The sequence below is a fragment of the Oncorhynchus nerka genome, linkage group LG9b (assembly GCF_034236695.1).
Source record: "Oncorhynchus nerka isolate Pitt River linkage group LG9b, Oner_Uvic_2.0, whole genome shotgun sequence".
Taxonomy (NCBI): domain Eukaryota; kingdom Metazoa; phylum Chordata; class Actinopteri; order Salmoniformes; family Salmonidae; genus Oncorhynchus; species Oncorhynchus nerka.
Genome location: NC_088424.1, coordinates 32,959,792 through 32,974,676, shown reverse-complemented (window position 1 = coordinate 32,974,676; position 14,885 = coordinate 32,959,792). Strand labels below are relative to the sequence as shown.

The 14,885-nt window shown below is 47.1% G+C and overlaps 1 pseudogene; it reads right to left on the bottom strand.

The window, feature by feature from the left end:
• Positions 1-8,781: 8,781 nt before the first annotated feature.
• On the bottom strand, positions 8,782-14,648 carry LOC115114673 (sal-like protein 2; annotated as a pseudogene).
• Between the last annotated feature and the right edge of the window lie 237 nt (positions 14,649-14,885).

Genomic DNA, 14,885 nt, shown 5'->3' with positions numbered 1-14,885 from the left:
GAATGAATACACCCCTGATCAAACACAAACACAGTTCACTTTCATGGCAGCCACATACAAACAGCATGATCATTTTGCTTATTGTATAAATCATGGGCACCACTTTGGCTTTGAAAGTGTGGGGGGGCATAACCTGTGTGTCCTCCCCCAGAATTTCTTTGGGCATCTAAAGCTAATTTCATGCATTTTCATACAATCCAATATGCTGTCTTTATTTAGAACAAGAAGTCAGCAAACATTTCCACAGTCATCAAGCTAGTTAAGAGCGTAAAGGCTTTCTTCCTGGGAAGGAGAGGAGGACCAAAATGCAGCGTGGTTAAAGTTCATGGTTCTTTAATAAGAGAAACTAAACATGAACAGAATACAAAACAATAAACATGGCAAAACCAAAACAGTCCTAACTGGTGCAGAAAACAAAAACAGGAAACAACCACCCAACACAAAACAGGCTACCTAAATATGGTTCCCAATCAGAGACAATGACTAACACCTGCCTCTGATTGAGAACCATATCAGGCCAAACATAGAAATAGACAAACTAGACACACAACATAGAATGCCCACCCAGCTCACGTCCTGACCAACACTAAAACAAGAAAAACACACAAGAACTATGGTCAGAACGTGACAAAGAGATCATTATTAAATATGTTTAAGTGATTAATAAGACTGAACTAGATCAAAGGTAATTCAATAATACATATTGTGTTGCACCTTTAACCAGTAGCCTAACAAATGAACAACTCTTGAAAAAATACAGACTTTTGATTGTCTTTATTAAGACATCCTCTGTATCAAATTTCAGACTGACCAGCCAGACCGAGCAGCCTGCCCGAGCCGCCTGCATGCCCGACCCCCACCAGTCTAGTCAGTAACTCACCTCTCTCCCAACACAATTTCCTTCCCAGTTCACATCTTAAAATGTTTTCATGCCCAACGGTAAGGTTTGGAAAAAAAACACATCAAAATAAACACATGCACCTCAAATATACATTAACACACAGAAACAGCAAATCCTCCATATAATTAATCTCAAATGACTAGTTGTACTGTAGAGCTCTTTTTACTTGCACACAATATAGCTGGTTCACCCCGTCCTGTCCCTAGGGGTCCACCACCCTGCAGTGCCCCAACCCAACGCACCCCACTCAGCTTTAGGATCTTAGTGAAACAGACATTTTTTGTTTTGCGTGTGTTAGGCCTAGGCCAGAGTGCCAACCCACAGGATGGCAGACCCCCAGGGCCAGCACTGAGCAGCCCAGCTGCTAGGGATTGCCTAAATAGGTATCTCCCCTGACGTGGGCATGTTTTCAATACAGATTCCTTTAGTCGTACTGTGTTCCATATAAGGCATCCAGACCTTATGAAAGTTGCCCAGTATACCCTTAATCTTGTAATAAATCAAATCTAGTGATACATAACATGACATTGTGGGAGGATAACCAACCTTCCAATTAATGGCAATGCATTTCTTTGCTGCTATAAATGCTTGGTTACACAGTTTCTTCCGTTAACAGTCTCCAGTATCAACATTTCCAAGAAAACAAAAACAGGGAGAAGGTTGAATCTGTAGACATGCTGAGCTAAAACAACATACTCTTTGCCAGAATTCAGCCAGCCTTCACAAGACAATAACATATGAAAATATGCCTGCTTTTGTGTTTTACACCTCCAGCAGAGGAATGACACTTCTGAGTGCATGTAATTCAGTTTCACTGGCATAAAGTATTTTTTATGGATGGTCTTAAACTGCAGTAGTTTATGTCTGAGATGATATGAACATGACTGGGCATTAAAACATATCTGTATCTATTCATCATCATCAATAGCTTCTGCCAGGTCTTCCTCACATTTTTGTTTGACATGTTTTGTGTCCTCGGTAAAAGCCTCTATCAACCCTTGATACAGTTTGGAAACTTTGGAGGTTTGTCAGGCTGCCTTAAAATAGCATCTGGCTCATCCAGTGTTTGCTGCACAGAGAGAATAAAGCGTTGTATCTGCAGAAAATCACCTCACCTCTGTCAAAGACTGGTCTTCCCTGGCTGCCTGACTCTGCTGAGACCCCTGTCACCATCTGATCCTCCTAAAATGAGGCATGACAAAGAATTACCTTGGTGTACATACATTATATTTTCCAAGAATATAATCAATGGTTCAATAATTGAAATGACCATTATTCCTAGATCACAGTCTGCAGCTTTAAAGCTACTGTCCTGTAGCTACTTTAGGTCTACCCATCAATTCAAGATGGAATCTAATATTAATATTATTAATATACTGCTAAATTCACTTGAGCTCCCTGGCTGTCTGACCCTGCTGGGAGCACTGTCACCATCTGATCCTGCTAAGACATGATGAGCATAGTGTTGTGTACTGACTGCACTAGAGGGCTGGATTCTGTAGGATGCCTTCAGACCCACAGAGATCATTGCAGCGCGGTCTGCATTTTTCATGCTGTGGGCTGAAGTGGGCAGTTGTCCCACAAACTATTTGGAAACCGTCCTCTTTCTGCTCTGTATATGTTAGCCTACCTATTGTATTAAAAGCACATCTTTTTCACATTATTCACACACTCAGAATTTGCTGCTTGGGCATGTTGGGATGAGAGTTCAAGTGCACCTAGTATGTGTGGCCTCATTGAAATAGATTAGGCTACTTACATGGGCAGAGAATCAAGTGGCAGTTAAATTGATTATGAAATTAACTTCAATATGATTAGACTGTAGTTTACTACAGTGTCTGTAAATAAATATTGATAATAGAAAGAAGTGCTCAACCAACATGAATCAAAGTGCAATAAAAAATGTGTATCATCATTGAAGGCACAATGCGGACATCGGTTAGGCTACTATGGTGAGCAAGCATTGAACGTTTTCATTTTCAGTCAGTATCGATTACCCATTTATTTGTCTCTGTCTGCAAATCGTCCTCCCAAAAGGTAAGCTATTTCCTATAGGACTATGCAAAACGTAGCAAGTGTCGCTGTCATAATTATTGCTGTTTCCAGTTCAGTAGCTATACCTCTGAGATCAGGTGCGCGTGTGGTCTCAGTTAAATAGAGCAGGCTTTTTGTGTTACATTGCAATGATAAAACTAGCGGGGACAAAAATGCAATTTCAGAATGTGTGGGGGGGGACATCACCCCACCATCCCCAGTGAAAGTTGCGCCCCTGGTATAAATTCCTTCTCGTATCTACGTGCTCTCGTCCTCTCACATTTATCCCTTCGCTTGTGGACTTCAGTTCTTGCTGAAATTAATACAAGAAATTAATACAACCAAAAGCTTACCTTGACTTGGAAGAGTTCCTGTGTTGGATAGTCATAACCAGCTAGCTAACATAGCACCCCTCTCTGTTTGGGCTGGGTGTTTGAGTGGGCTAAACTAGTTATCTGAATTCGCTGCTTTTCCTTCATTTTTAATTACATGAATTTGTTCAAAACTGTTCAACTATTGTCTTTCTCTCTCTTTAAGTCAATTTGTCACCACATTTTAAGCACTGCAGTGCTAGCTAGCTGTAGCTTATGCTTTCAGTACTAGATTAATTATCTGATTCTTTGATTGGGTGGACAACATATCAGTTCATGCTGCAAGAGCTCTGATAGGTTGGAGGACGTCCTCCAGAAGTTGTCATAATTCCTGTGTAAGTCTATGGAAGGGGGTGAGAACCATGAGCCTCCTAGTTTTTGTATTGAAGTCAATGTACCCAGAGGAGGACGGAAACTAGCTGTCCTCTGGCTACACCATGGTGCTACTGTAACAGTATAACTTTAGACCGTCCCCTCGCCCATACCCGGGCGCGAACCAGGGACCCTCTGCACACATCAACAACAGTCACCCTCGAAGCATCGTTACCCATCACTCCACAAAAGCCGCGGCTCTTGCAGAGCAAGGGGAACCACTACTTCAAGGTCTCAGAGCAAGTGACGTCACCGATTGAAACGCTATTTAGCGCGCACCACCGCTAACTAGCTAGCCGTTTCACATTCGTTACACTCACCCCCCCTTTTGACCTCCTCCTTTTCCGCAGCAACCAGTGATCCGGGTCAACAGCATCAATGTAACAGTATAACTTTAGACCGTCCCCTCGCCCATACCCGGGCACGAACCAAGGACCCTCTGCACACATCAAAAACAGTCACCCTCGAAGCATCGTTACCCATCACTCCACAAAAGCCGCGGCTCTTGCAGAGCAAGGGGAACCACTACTTCAAGGTCTCAGAGCAAGTGACGTCACGGATTGAAACGCTATTTAGCGAGCACCACCGCTAACTAGCTAGCCGTTTCACATATGTTACACTACACTGGGGTGTTGTTGAGGCTACTGTAGACCTTCATTGCAAAACACTGTGTTTTAGTCAATTATTTGGTGACGTGAATAGACGTATTATAGTTTTATCAAAAGGATCACTTTTTTTTATGTTTCACTATTTACATTTTTGTGAAATTCACTGAGGAGGATAGTCCTCCCCTTCCTCCTCTGAGGAGCCTCCACTGCTGTAGGCCTTTATAAAGGTTTACTAGTTATTACTAGTTAGTAAGCATATATCACCAACACTGTCTACAGTCACACATGACATCATTCCATAAAAGTATCAATACATGAGATATGTTGTGTAAGGCAGCAGTAAACATGTCGTTGTCACTGTCGTTGTCACTGTTGTCGTCACTGTCGTTGTCCCCTCCAGGCCAATTAGTGACAATTATTCAAATTTATGTTGCGCGGATTAAAGACGGCGAGTAAAAACTCTAGTCTTTTTCCACTGCTGGAAATAAAATATAAAAACAGAATGGGTGCAGCTTATAGGCCCTAATGGGAAACGTGTTGCTCATGTGAGGCTGCATATAGGCCTATGTACAAAATGTCATGACTGTAGCTCAAACGGTCCAGGAGATATACTTGTTCAAAGTTTTCAGTTGATTACTATACCGCCCCCCTTGGGCCAATCAGTGTAATTGTGTATATACCTAATCTCCACAGGAAGGCGCACGATTCATCCAATTTCCCTCAAAATCGCAGTATGGGTGGGTAACTGCATACTTGGAGTGTGTCTAAGAGTGGGTGGGTGTTTCAAAAGATCAACAGTGATGGGTGTAACATCAGTGGGTGGCTCAACAGGGTTGGGTGTAAGATCAGTGGGTGGCTCAACAGGGTTGGGTGTAAGATCAGTGGGTTGCTCAACAGGGTTGGGTGTACGATCAGTGGGTGGCTCAACAGGGTTGGATGTAAGATCAGTGGTTGGCTCAACAGGGTTGGGTGTAAGATCAGTGAGTGGCTCAACAGGGTTAGGTGTAAGATCAGTGGATGGCTCAACATGGTTGGGTGTAAGATCAGTGGGTGGCTCAACAGGGTTGGGTGTAAGATCAGTGGGTGGCTCAACAGGGTTGGGTGTAAGATCAGTGGGTGGCTCAACAGGGTTGGGTGTAACATCAGTGGGTGGCTCAACAGGTTTGGGTGTAACATCAGTGGGTGGCTCAACAGGTTTGGGTGTAACATCAGTGGGTGGCTCAACAGGGTTGGGTGTAACATCAGTGGGTGGCTCAACAGGTTTGGGTGTAACATCAGTGGGTGGCTCAACAGGGTTGGGTGTAAGATCAGCGCTCCATTATTGGTTATATTAGAGCTGTTTATTACTGTGTCCATGTGAAAAGTAGGGAATTAGCTAGGGAAACTGACAGAGAATGAGGTCAAGGTTAGCAAAAAGGTTAGGGTTAGGCTTAGCTAAAATGCGTATCAGCTTAGGATAATTAACATGGCAGGTTAGGAAAATTAACATTAACATTAGGAGATTGAGGTTAAGGTTAAGGAAATGGTTAGGGTTAGGCTCAGCTAAAATGCTAGCGTAGTCAACAATCGACTCGTCGTGTAGCCCAATCAGCCAAGCAAAACGGTCTTGAGCGGCAACAAATCTTCCCAACAAGCTGATTTGAGTTCCATAGACCCACTTCTGTTGAACCTCCCACTTTTGCAGACACATCCACTTTCAGACACACTCCATGTATGCAGTTACCCACAACTCCAAAATCAGGGAAGTGGTGTCTTTGATATCACATGTGACTAACGAATGGTTGATTTCATCATTGGGGATTAAAAAAAAAAGTATTTTCTCTTTCACATTCTTTCTGAAACGTTTAGTAGTCTGGAGACATGCTCAAATGTGCTGTGATAGATGATTGTTTCTCCCAGTTGAATGACACATTTATCATCAGGCAGGCATGCACAAGGGGCCCGTTGATATTGGATAATGAACGAGGGGTTAGGCTTACCTCAGCCCAAATGGGTCAGTTGGTTCACTTGGTCAATCCAATAGGTTCTCTCATGTTGAAGGCCTGGCTAAACACTGCCACGTTGTGGTCTTAACCAGTAATATGTTATGAAATATTATCAAACAAATTCAATCCTGAAGGTTTTGTTTAATGCTACTTCATTTTTTTTTTACATAGTTGATGTTTCATCGCCTGAAACCTCCAAGTCAAGTGACACATTCCAATAATGCCTTGACAGCCATACTTTAGGGTTTTTCTATGGGCTGTTTTGTCCACCACTCCTTACTCCTTCCTCTATGTATGGTGTCTGGATCAATATCTAAAAGTGGACACTGCCACCTGCTGTACAGACATACTAATCCGTTCTACTTAGTATACGTGTCATTCATGTGGAGATCAGTTGCACATACACTGATGCTTTACATGTTTTACATGTTACATTTGAGTCATTTAGCAGACGCTCTTATCCACAGAGATTTACAATTAGTGCATTCATCTTAAGATAGCTGGGTGAGACAACCACATATCACAGTCGTAGCAAGTACATTTTCCTTCAATAAAGTTGTTATCAGCCATGCCTTTTTGTAAGTGGTAAGATGAATGATCACTAGCTAAATCCACACAGATAGACAGCACACCCACAGAAAATTCAGTATCTTACTACGACTGTGATCTGTGGACGTCTCACCTAGGAGTCTTAGGGTGAATGAACTTACTGTAAGTCAGTCTGGATAAGAGCGTCTGCTAAATGACTTAAGTATAAAACATGCCAAAGGTTCATCTGTGTGTGCGCTCACACTCTTAAATGTTCATTCATTAATGCGTACATCTTGGCAATCATTTTAACCATCAGAACCCTGGTAGGTGTGCTCCAGTCGCTAGAGTCTGTCTCGAGGCTAGTTTAACTGACAGTATGACATCCTAGACCTGGGAAATTATTTCAACTCTTTTAACAGGAGGGCCTATTGCTTTATAACAGTTTAAATCATCTTAATGCATATCATCATAATCAAACATTTTTCTGTTGTATAATTTTTTAAAAATCATCATAATGCATATTCTCTGCCTATATTTTCATAATAATAATAATAATATCTGCCATTTAGCAGACGCTTTTATCCAAAACGAAGGTCATGTGTGCATACATTGTCACATAGGATATTGCCCCTCTAAACTTCAGTGTATTTATTGCAGTGATTATATGGGCGGCAGGTAGTCTAGCGGTTAGAGCGTAAGGCCGGTGACTGGAAGGTTGCTATTTCAACTCATGAAGCTGACAAGGTTAGTCTGTCGATGTGAGTTTAAGGAAGGCACATAACCCAGATTGCTCCAGCATCGCCTTAATAATGGCTGAGTTGGCATAAAGCCAACATTCTCCTTTATGTTATTTTGACCACTCACTTCAGGTTTAACATTTTGTGGGCTCAAATCAAATCAAACTTTATTTGTCACATGTGCCAAATACAACAAGTGTAGACTTTACCGTGAAATGCTTACTTAGAAACCCTTAACTAACAGCAGTTGGCCAAACGTCTCTATCCAGAGTGCCGTTCCTCCATCATGACAAGCCACTGTTTTTCCCTCTCTGACTTTTGATTGATTCTTTAACTAGCTATTTGTCAAAACATTAAATGGAAAAATGCCTTCAACAAATTTCAAGACACTAAAAATGCTTCCATATGCAAAGTAATTTTCAACCTACAGTAGTTTGCTTCTGAAGAAAAAAAATGTTTATTTATGAACATATATTGACGAGTGTCAATTTGGCCAGTCTGAAATATGGCTTTTTCTTTGCAACTCATTCTCAGCATCCCGGAGTCACCTCTTCACTGTTGAAGTGAGACTGGTGTTTTGCGGGTACTATTTAATGAAGCTGCCAGTTGAGGACTTGTGAGGCGTCTGTTTCTCAAACTAGACACTAATGTACTTGTCCTCTTGTTCAGTTGTGCACTGGGGCCTCCCACTCCTCTTTCTATTCTGGTTAGAGACCCTTTGCGCTGTTCTGTGAAGGGAGTAGTACACAGCGTTGTACGAGATCTTCAGTTCCTTGGTAATGTCTTGCATGGAATAGCCTTCAATTCTCAGAACAAGAATAGACTGACGAGTTTCAGAAGAAAGTTATTTGTTTCTAGCCATTTTGAGCCTGTAATCAAACACACAAATGCTGATGCTCCAGATACTCACATATTCTAAAGAAGGCCAGTTGTATTGCTTCTTCAATCAGAACAACAGTTTTCAGCTGTGCTAATATAATTGCAAAAGGGTTTTCTAATGATCAGTTAGCCTTTTAAAATGATAAACTTGGATGAGCTAACACAACGTGCCATTGGAACACAGGAGTGATGGTTGCTGATAATGGGCCTCTGTACGCCTATGTAGATATTCTATTAAAAATCAGCCGTTTCCAGCTACAATAGTCATTTACAACATTAAGAATGTCTACACTTGATTTCTTATCAATTTTATGTTATTTTAATGAACAAAACATTTGCTTTTCTTTCAAAAACAAGGTAATTTCTAACTGAGCCAAAACTTTTGAACGGTAGTGTACATTTTCCCTTTTGTGAGTGGTAAGATGAATGAGCATCAGCTAAACAGATCCACAAAGACTGCACACCCACATAATATTCAGTACCTTACTGTATGTGCCCACACTCCTAAATGTTAATTAATTGATGCTTACACCTTGGCAATCCTTTTAACCCTCAATGACCAGTGACCACAGTCTGAGCCATCAGCCCCCCCTTTGACCTTTCTCACACACACCCTGCTCTGGTTGTCATCATGGCTGAGGGGATTAGGGTCTGAAGTGGGGACAGCTGGTCTCTCCCCCCCTCTTCCTCTTGGTTGATGTGACAGACACAGAGGAAGGCAGGAGTTTAATTGTGTTGAAAGAGAGCAGGGATTAATGACGCCTGTGTGTGAGGAAACCTGGCAAGGCCGAGGCAGTTAGAGGCTACACACTGCTGTGCCAACACACACGCACATAGGCACATATGTACACATATGTAGCGCGCTCACACACACAAACACACACCCACTTGCACAAAAAAATAGCCAAATGCACACTTACGATATGCACAAAACAGCTGTGTGCATCTGGCATGTTTGTGCATGTGCCATTGTGTTGGTGTCACTAACAGCAGTGTGTGACAAATAAACAAATATCAAAACAGCTCTACAGGAGAATGTAGAACAGGCACGATAGAGATCCAAAACAAATAAAACAGCCAGTCAACAACAACAACAAAAAAGAAGCTTTTTTGTCTTTTTTTATCCCTCTTATTTCACAGGAATACACTGAAAGTACAACTCACAACAATATCAGATTTTTTTGTTTTTGTTATAAAGATACAACATGAACCAAAGACAACGAGTTACAGAGAACGGACATCACTGTGAGACCAAACGACAATCAGCTTATTCAAAAGATCCAAAGGAAAATGGGTCACACAGGAAACTGTTCGTCCATTTCTTTCTCCACCTGGCACACCACAACACCCACTCCTCTGTGCTTCTCTGTAAATCAGCTGGAGGAAGAGACTGGAGTATTCACAAGTTCAAAAGTAAACCCAGATGACATGAAAGATGAGGTTTTATACAGTAGTAGGATGAGAGACTGCATCTCCATAGACTGCCAGGGTTGAAGCTACCATGTCAAGTTTAGTTTAGTGACCCTTATCATTCTGTTTCACCTCCTTTTCCCTTTTATGTTTGAATGAAGGAATTGTTTATGTGAGAACAATATCACATCCTCTCTACCTTGCCTCCTTTTCCAATACATGTCTTTATCTGAGTTGATATCTATCACATAAACAGTGAGTCAGACTGTTCAGGAAAATTAGCCCTAAATCTAGAGTAGGGCTCTTTGCCTAACAGAGCTCTCATTTTAGAGCCCAGCTCCAACTCTTATTGTCTTAACAGTGACTTCTGACCTCAATCTTCCAATCCTGTAGTTATGTCATGTTTTTTTCATCCTTCAACTTTTCCCTCTTTTAAAAGAAAAGGCCAGGATGGCCAACTTACAGTTATCACAAATGAACTAAGCAACTTACTCACAGACAACAAACCCGACAGACTACTCAACTGAATTTGGAAGCAATACAATACAAAAGTCCCTACGGTTTGACTCAAAGGTACAGTGAATGTCCATTGATAGCACCAATTACATTGACTCTAGAGTAGACCCTTCGTCAGACCCATCTTCTGAACCCCTTCCAGTGGTTGGTTCTTTCGACAGCTGGGATCTAACGGGAGATTTAGCCAATCGGGGCATCTCCCCATCCTCTCCTTGGCTACCACTGGCCGGGCCTTGTGCCGGGTCGTCTGCCGAGTCGTTGCTGGTGTTGAGGAAGGCTTGGTACTGGTTCCAGAAGCCCACATTGCTTCTGGTGGCCGGGGGGTTGGAGGACGTTGTCGGTGTGTTAGCAGGAAGTCGCTCAGAGGCCGAGCGACCGCTCCGTACAGGGGGACGTGGTGCCATGACAACCCCTCCATGATGCTTCATGTGTCCCTGTGGATGAATATGAAAATAACAGATTGTTTAAGTGCCACTCCGACCAACCTCTGAGTCCCCCTGGCTGGAAATAACATTTATATCACAAACATTTAGCTTGACTGATTCTGGAAGGAGATTTGTCATCAGTGAATGTTTCAGGTAAATGTAACCTGATGCCTAACAAACAGATTAAAGTAGTTTTAGTAGTAATGTTGGGTTCATTGGTTGCAATGTTTTGGACATCTAATTAACAATTCCACAGATGAATAAATCACTTCAAAGCAGCTATCATGAAGTCCATAAACATAAGAGATAGCTAAGTTCTCTACCGACCCACACACCAATCAATACTTTCATCCTCTCACCTTCAGTCCACTGCGGCTGGCATACTCTTTCCCACACTCGGCACAGCTGTAGGTCTTCTTCTCAGGGCGAGACAGGGGAGAGGGGAGAGTGGTAGCCAAACTGATGGGAAAAGTGCTTTCCAGTTGGTCACTGACACCACTCATCCCATCCTCCTTCCCATGGGAGCCGAGGTACGCCCCCTGACTCATCCTGGTGTAGGGTACATCTTTCTGAGGAACTTCCCTAGCCTCAGCATCGCTTGTGTCTGTGCTCTCTGATGGTGGTGCCATTCTCGGGTCCGTATCAGATACAAGAGCTTGGTCATGCTTTGGTGCTGCAGGTGGGGGGGTTTCAACCCTGTATTCCTCTGTGGGCTTGGGGGTTTGTAGTTTAGGGGGGTGCTCTAAGTCTGGTTTGGGTGCTGGGTGGGGTTTGGGGTGCTCTGGGCTAAGTACAGGGGTAAAGGAGGGGGCTGGGCTTGGGTGTGCTACCGGGGCACAGAGGGTTGGTGTGCTCAGTAGATCCTCCAGGTTTGATCTAGGGCCGGGGAGGAAGACATTGAGAGGAAGGGCATGCTGACCCAAAAGACAGTCTGACATCATTAGACTGGTCAAGGGGGTGGTTTTGGTAACACTGGAGGAAGTGGGAGCAGGGCCAATGGTACTAATGGTTGAATCAAGGTGTTCAGCATGGTTGTCATCGTTGACTGGGGAGCCTGTATCTCCTAGAGGAGGGGGTGGGGAAGGCACACTGACAAACAGGACTGGGGGTCTGCGCTGCCGGGCGGAGGGGTGTGTGAGGTGGAGTTTAGGAAGGAGTCAGGGGTGAGGTCAGAGGGAGGGATCAGGTCAGGGCTGGAGGAGTGAGATCTGTTAGGCTCCCAGACACACTTTGGTGATGTCACACTGACCGATACTGGGTCAGAGCCTCCCACTAGGGTTTGAAAGTGTGTGGATGCTGCTGAGCTCTTTGACTGGCTGCCTGAGGCTGCAGTGGAGCTCTCAGTGGAGACCTTGGGGGTGTCATTGGACTGTGGCTGGGACTGAGACAGTGCCAGGGAATGGGTCTGGAGCTCAGAGATAGTGTCAGACTCTGCTGAGGCCTCTGACAGAGACTCTGCACCGCCCTCCGGTGGTAGCTGCCCTCCCAGGTGCATGCGAATGTGGTGCTGCAGCACCAGGGCATTTGTGAACTTGCGCTGGCACAGTGGGCAAGAGTTCTGGGCACGAGAGTTCGGTGGGCGGGCACGGTGTGTTGCCAGGTGGGACCGCAGGCTGCCCTTGGTGGAGAAGGAGCGTCCACACAGTTTACAGGGGAAGGGGCGCTCGCCCAGGTGGGTGGCCTGGTGCAGACGCAGTGCCCTGGGGCAGCTCAGCACACGCAGACACACCCCACACTGGTTGGAGGCCAGGGAGCCAGTGCTCATGATGCCAAGGCCTGGGAGCATGGCTCCTGCCAAGGCGCTGCCCCCATTTGCACTCATGCCCAGAGCGGCCACCATCTCCCTGGTGAAGTTGGAGACAGAGGTGGGGGCATGGGTGGAGGACGGTGGGGTTGCCATCACATAAGTGCTGGAGGTGCTGGCGCCCATGAGGCCGCTACTGAACAACCCAGTAGAGGCCATGCTGCTGTGGGAGGTCTCCCCTGAGGAGGAGGCCCAGGGAGAGGAGGTGGGAGGCTCCTTCTCCAGCTTCTCCACCAGCCGCTGCAGCTTGGAGGTGTCTGAGGTGGGGGTAGAGGCGGAGGGGGAGGAGGTGGAGGCGTGGGCTTTGGGGTAGTGGGAGAAGGGGAAGGAGAGCTGAGAGTGGGTGGAGGAGAGGTGGGAGGAGCCTTGTGCAGGGGGTGGAGGGCGGAGCAGGCCCAGGGCAGGGTGTTGGTGGGGGGAGCCAGAGGGGAAGAGGAGTTTAGGGAGGTGGGCCAACTGGGAGTAAGCAGAGTGCGACATCATGGGAGGGTGAGGGGGCGTGTTCTCATCAAAGCGTTGCTGCTTTGCCCCCTTGAAGAACCCAGCGATGGCAGAGGTGGACGAGGATGGGACAGAGAGGAGGGAGGAGGACGCAGAGGAGGAAGAGGAGGATGTGAGTGAGGAAGCAGCTGAGGATATGGATGCAGCAGCGGCTGCAGCAGCAGCTTGGTTGAGCCGCAGGAGGGAGTGGGCGGTGGAGATGAGGGCCAGGTCCACACTGGGGGGAAGGGGGAGAGAGGTGGGGGGAGCACTGGTGGATGCCCCCAGAGAGAAGCCCCCTCCGGCACCTCCCAGCTCCATACCGTCTCCATACGGGTCATCCTCAGCCCGCCGTTTACGACGTCTCTGAGCCTGTGCTGCACTGATACTCAGTCCAATGCTGCTCATGGGCTGACCCTGGGGCTCAGACCCCCCCGCTGGTCCCATGCCCGGCCCAAACAGGGAAGGGGGAGAAGGGAGAGCGAGAGCTCTGGGTTCTGCTCGCGGTGGCGGAGGAAATGCACCTTGAGGTTGCCGCGGGTGGTGAAGCGGCTGAGGCAGACAGGGCACTGGTAGGGTCTCTCGCCCGTGTGGGAGCGCAGGTGGATTTGCAGGGATGAGTCACTGCTGAACAGCTTCCCACAGAACCGACAGGCATGCTGGAGACGCCCCAGGGAGGAGGACGAGGACCCTGATGAGGAGACAGACAGGTGGGGCTCCTGAAAGGAGGGGGGTGCCATAGAGGCAGTGGTGGGCAGGGGTGGGGTGAGGAAGGACAGGCCACCGTGGCCGCTGGCTGAGGTGGTGTTGGGGGATTTCTCATGGAGGTAACGGGTAGGCAAGGCCAGGGAGAGGGCCAGGGGGTAGTTGGACGAGGCCATGGTAGAGATGGCTGAGGAGGCAGAGGAGGAAGAAGACGAGGAGGAAGGGCGGACACTGGTCCCAGGGTAAAGATAAGACCCTGTAGCCCCTCCTGCACCCTCCATCTGGGTCTTGTGTGGCCGCAGGACATGGGACAGGGGGTGGCTGGGCTTGGAGGGCTTGGAGGCAGGCTGGGGAGGGAGCAGGGAGGAAAAGCAGGCCAGGAGAGGAGCTACAGAGCTGGGAGGCTGGATGGGTGTAGGCTGGGGAGGACTGGAGGCCCTCTCACTGCCCTCCAGACAGAGCTGGGGAAAAGGAGGCAGGAGGATCTGGGGCGCCTCCAGGCCACAGGAGGCCCCGCCCAGCCGCAGCACCTGCCTGCAGATCTCCTCCGTCATCTGCATCTGGTGGATCTGCCTCTGCTGCAGCACTCGCAGCTCATCCAGGATCACCGCAATGCTCAGGTGGGCACGGGGCGGGGCTGCAGAGGTAGCACCCGGGCTGGGGGAGGGTGTCACAGGGCTGGGAGGGCCCTCGGGCACAGGGCTGGGGCTACCAGGGTGGGGCGGGGGGCAGAGGGAGGCTGAGGAAGAGGATGAGGATGAGGAAGTGGTAGTGGTGGCTGACACGCCCAGTTTGGGAGAGGCCATGATAGAGCGGGGAGGGTGGGTCTGACTGGAGGGCGATGTGGAGGTGTTGGGGAGGTGCAGGCCTGTCTGGGAGAAGAGGGAGGGGTGGGGGAAGTCAGGGGAGAGGGAGGACTGGGGGTCTGTGAAGGAGATGGGGCAGGAGGTGGGCTGGCAGGGGCAGCAGAAGAGGGGGGAGCCCTCACTGGGTAGAGAGCGGGTGTGAAGCCCCCAAAAGTACGGATGTGGAGCCAGGGGTGGCTGGTAACTCTGAGGAGAGGAGGAAGATGATGAAGAAGAGGAATCTGTGGTCAGAGAAAAGGAGGATAACTTCACTGCCAACTG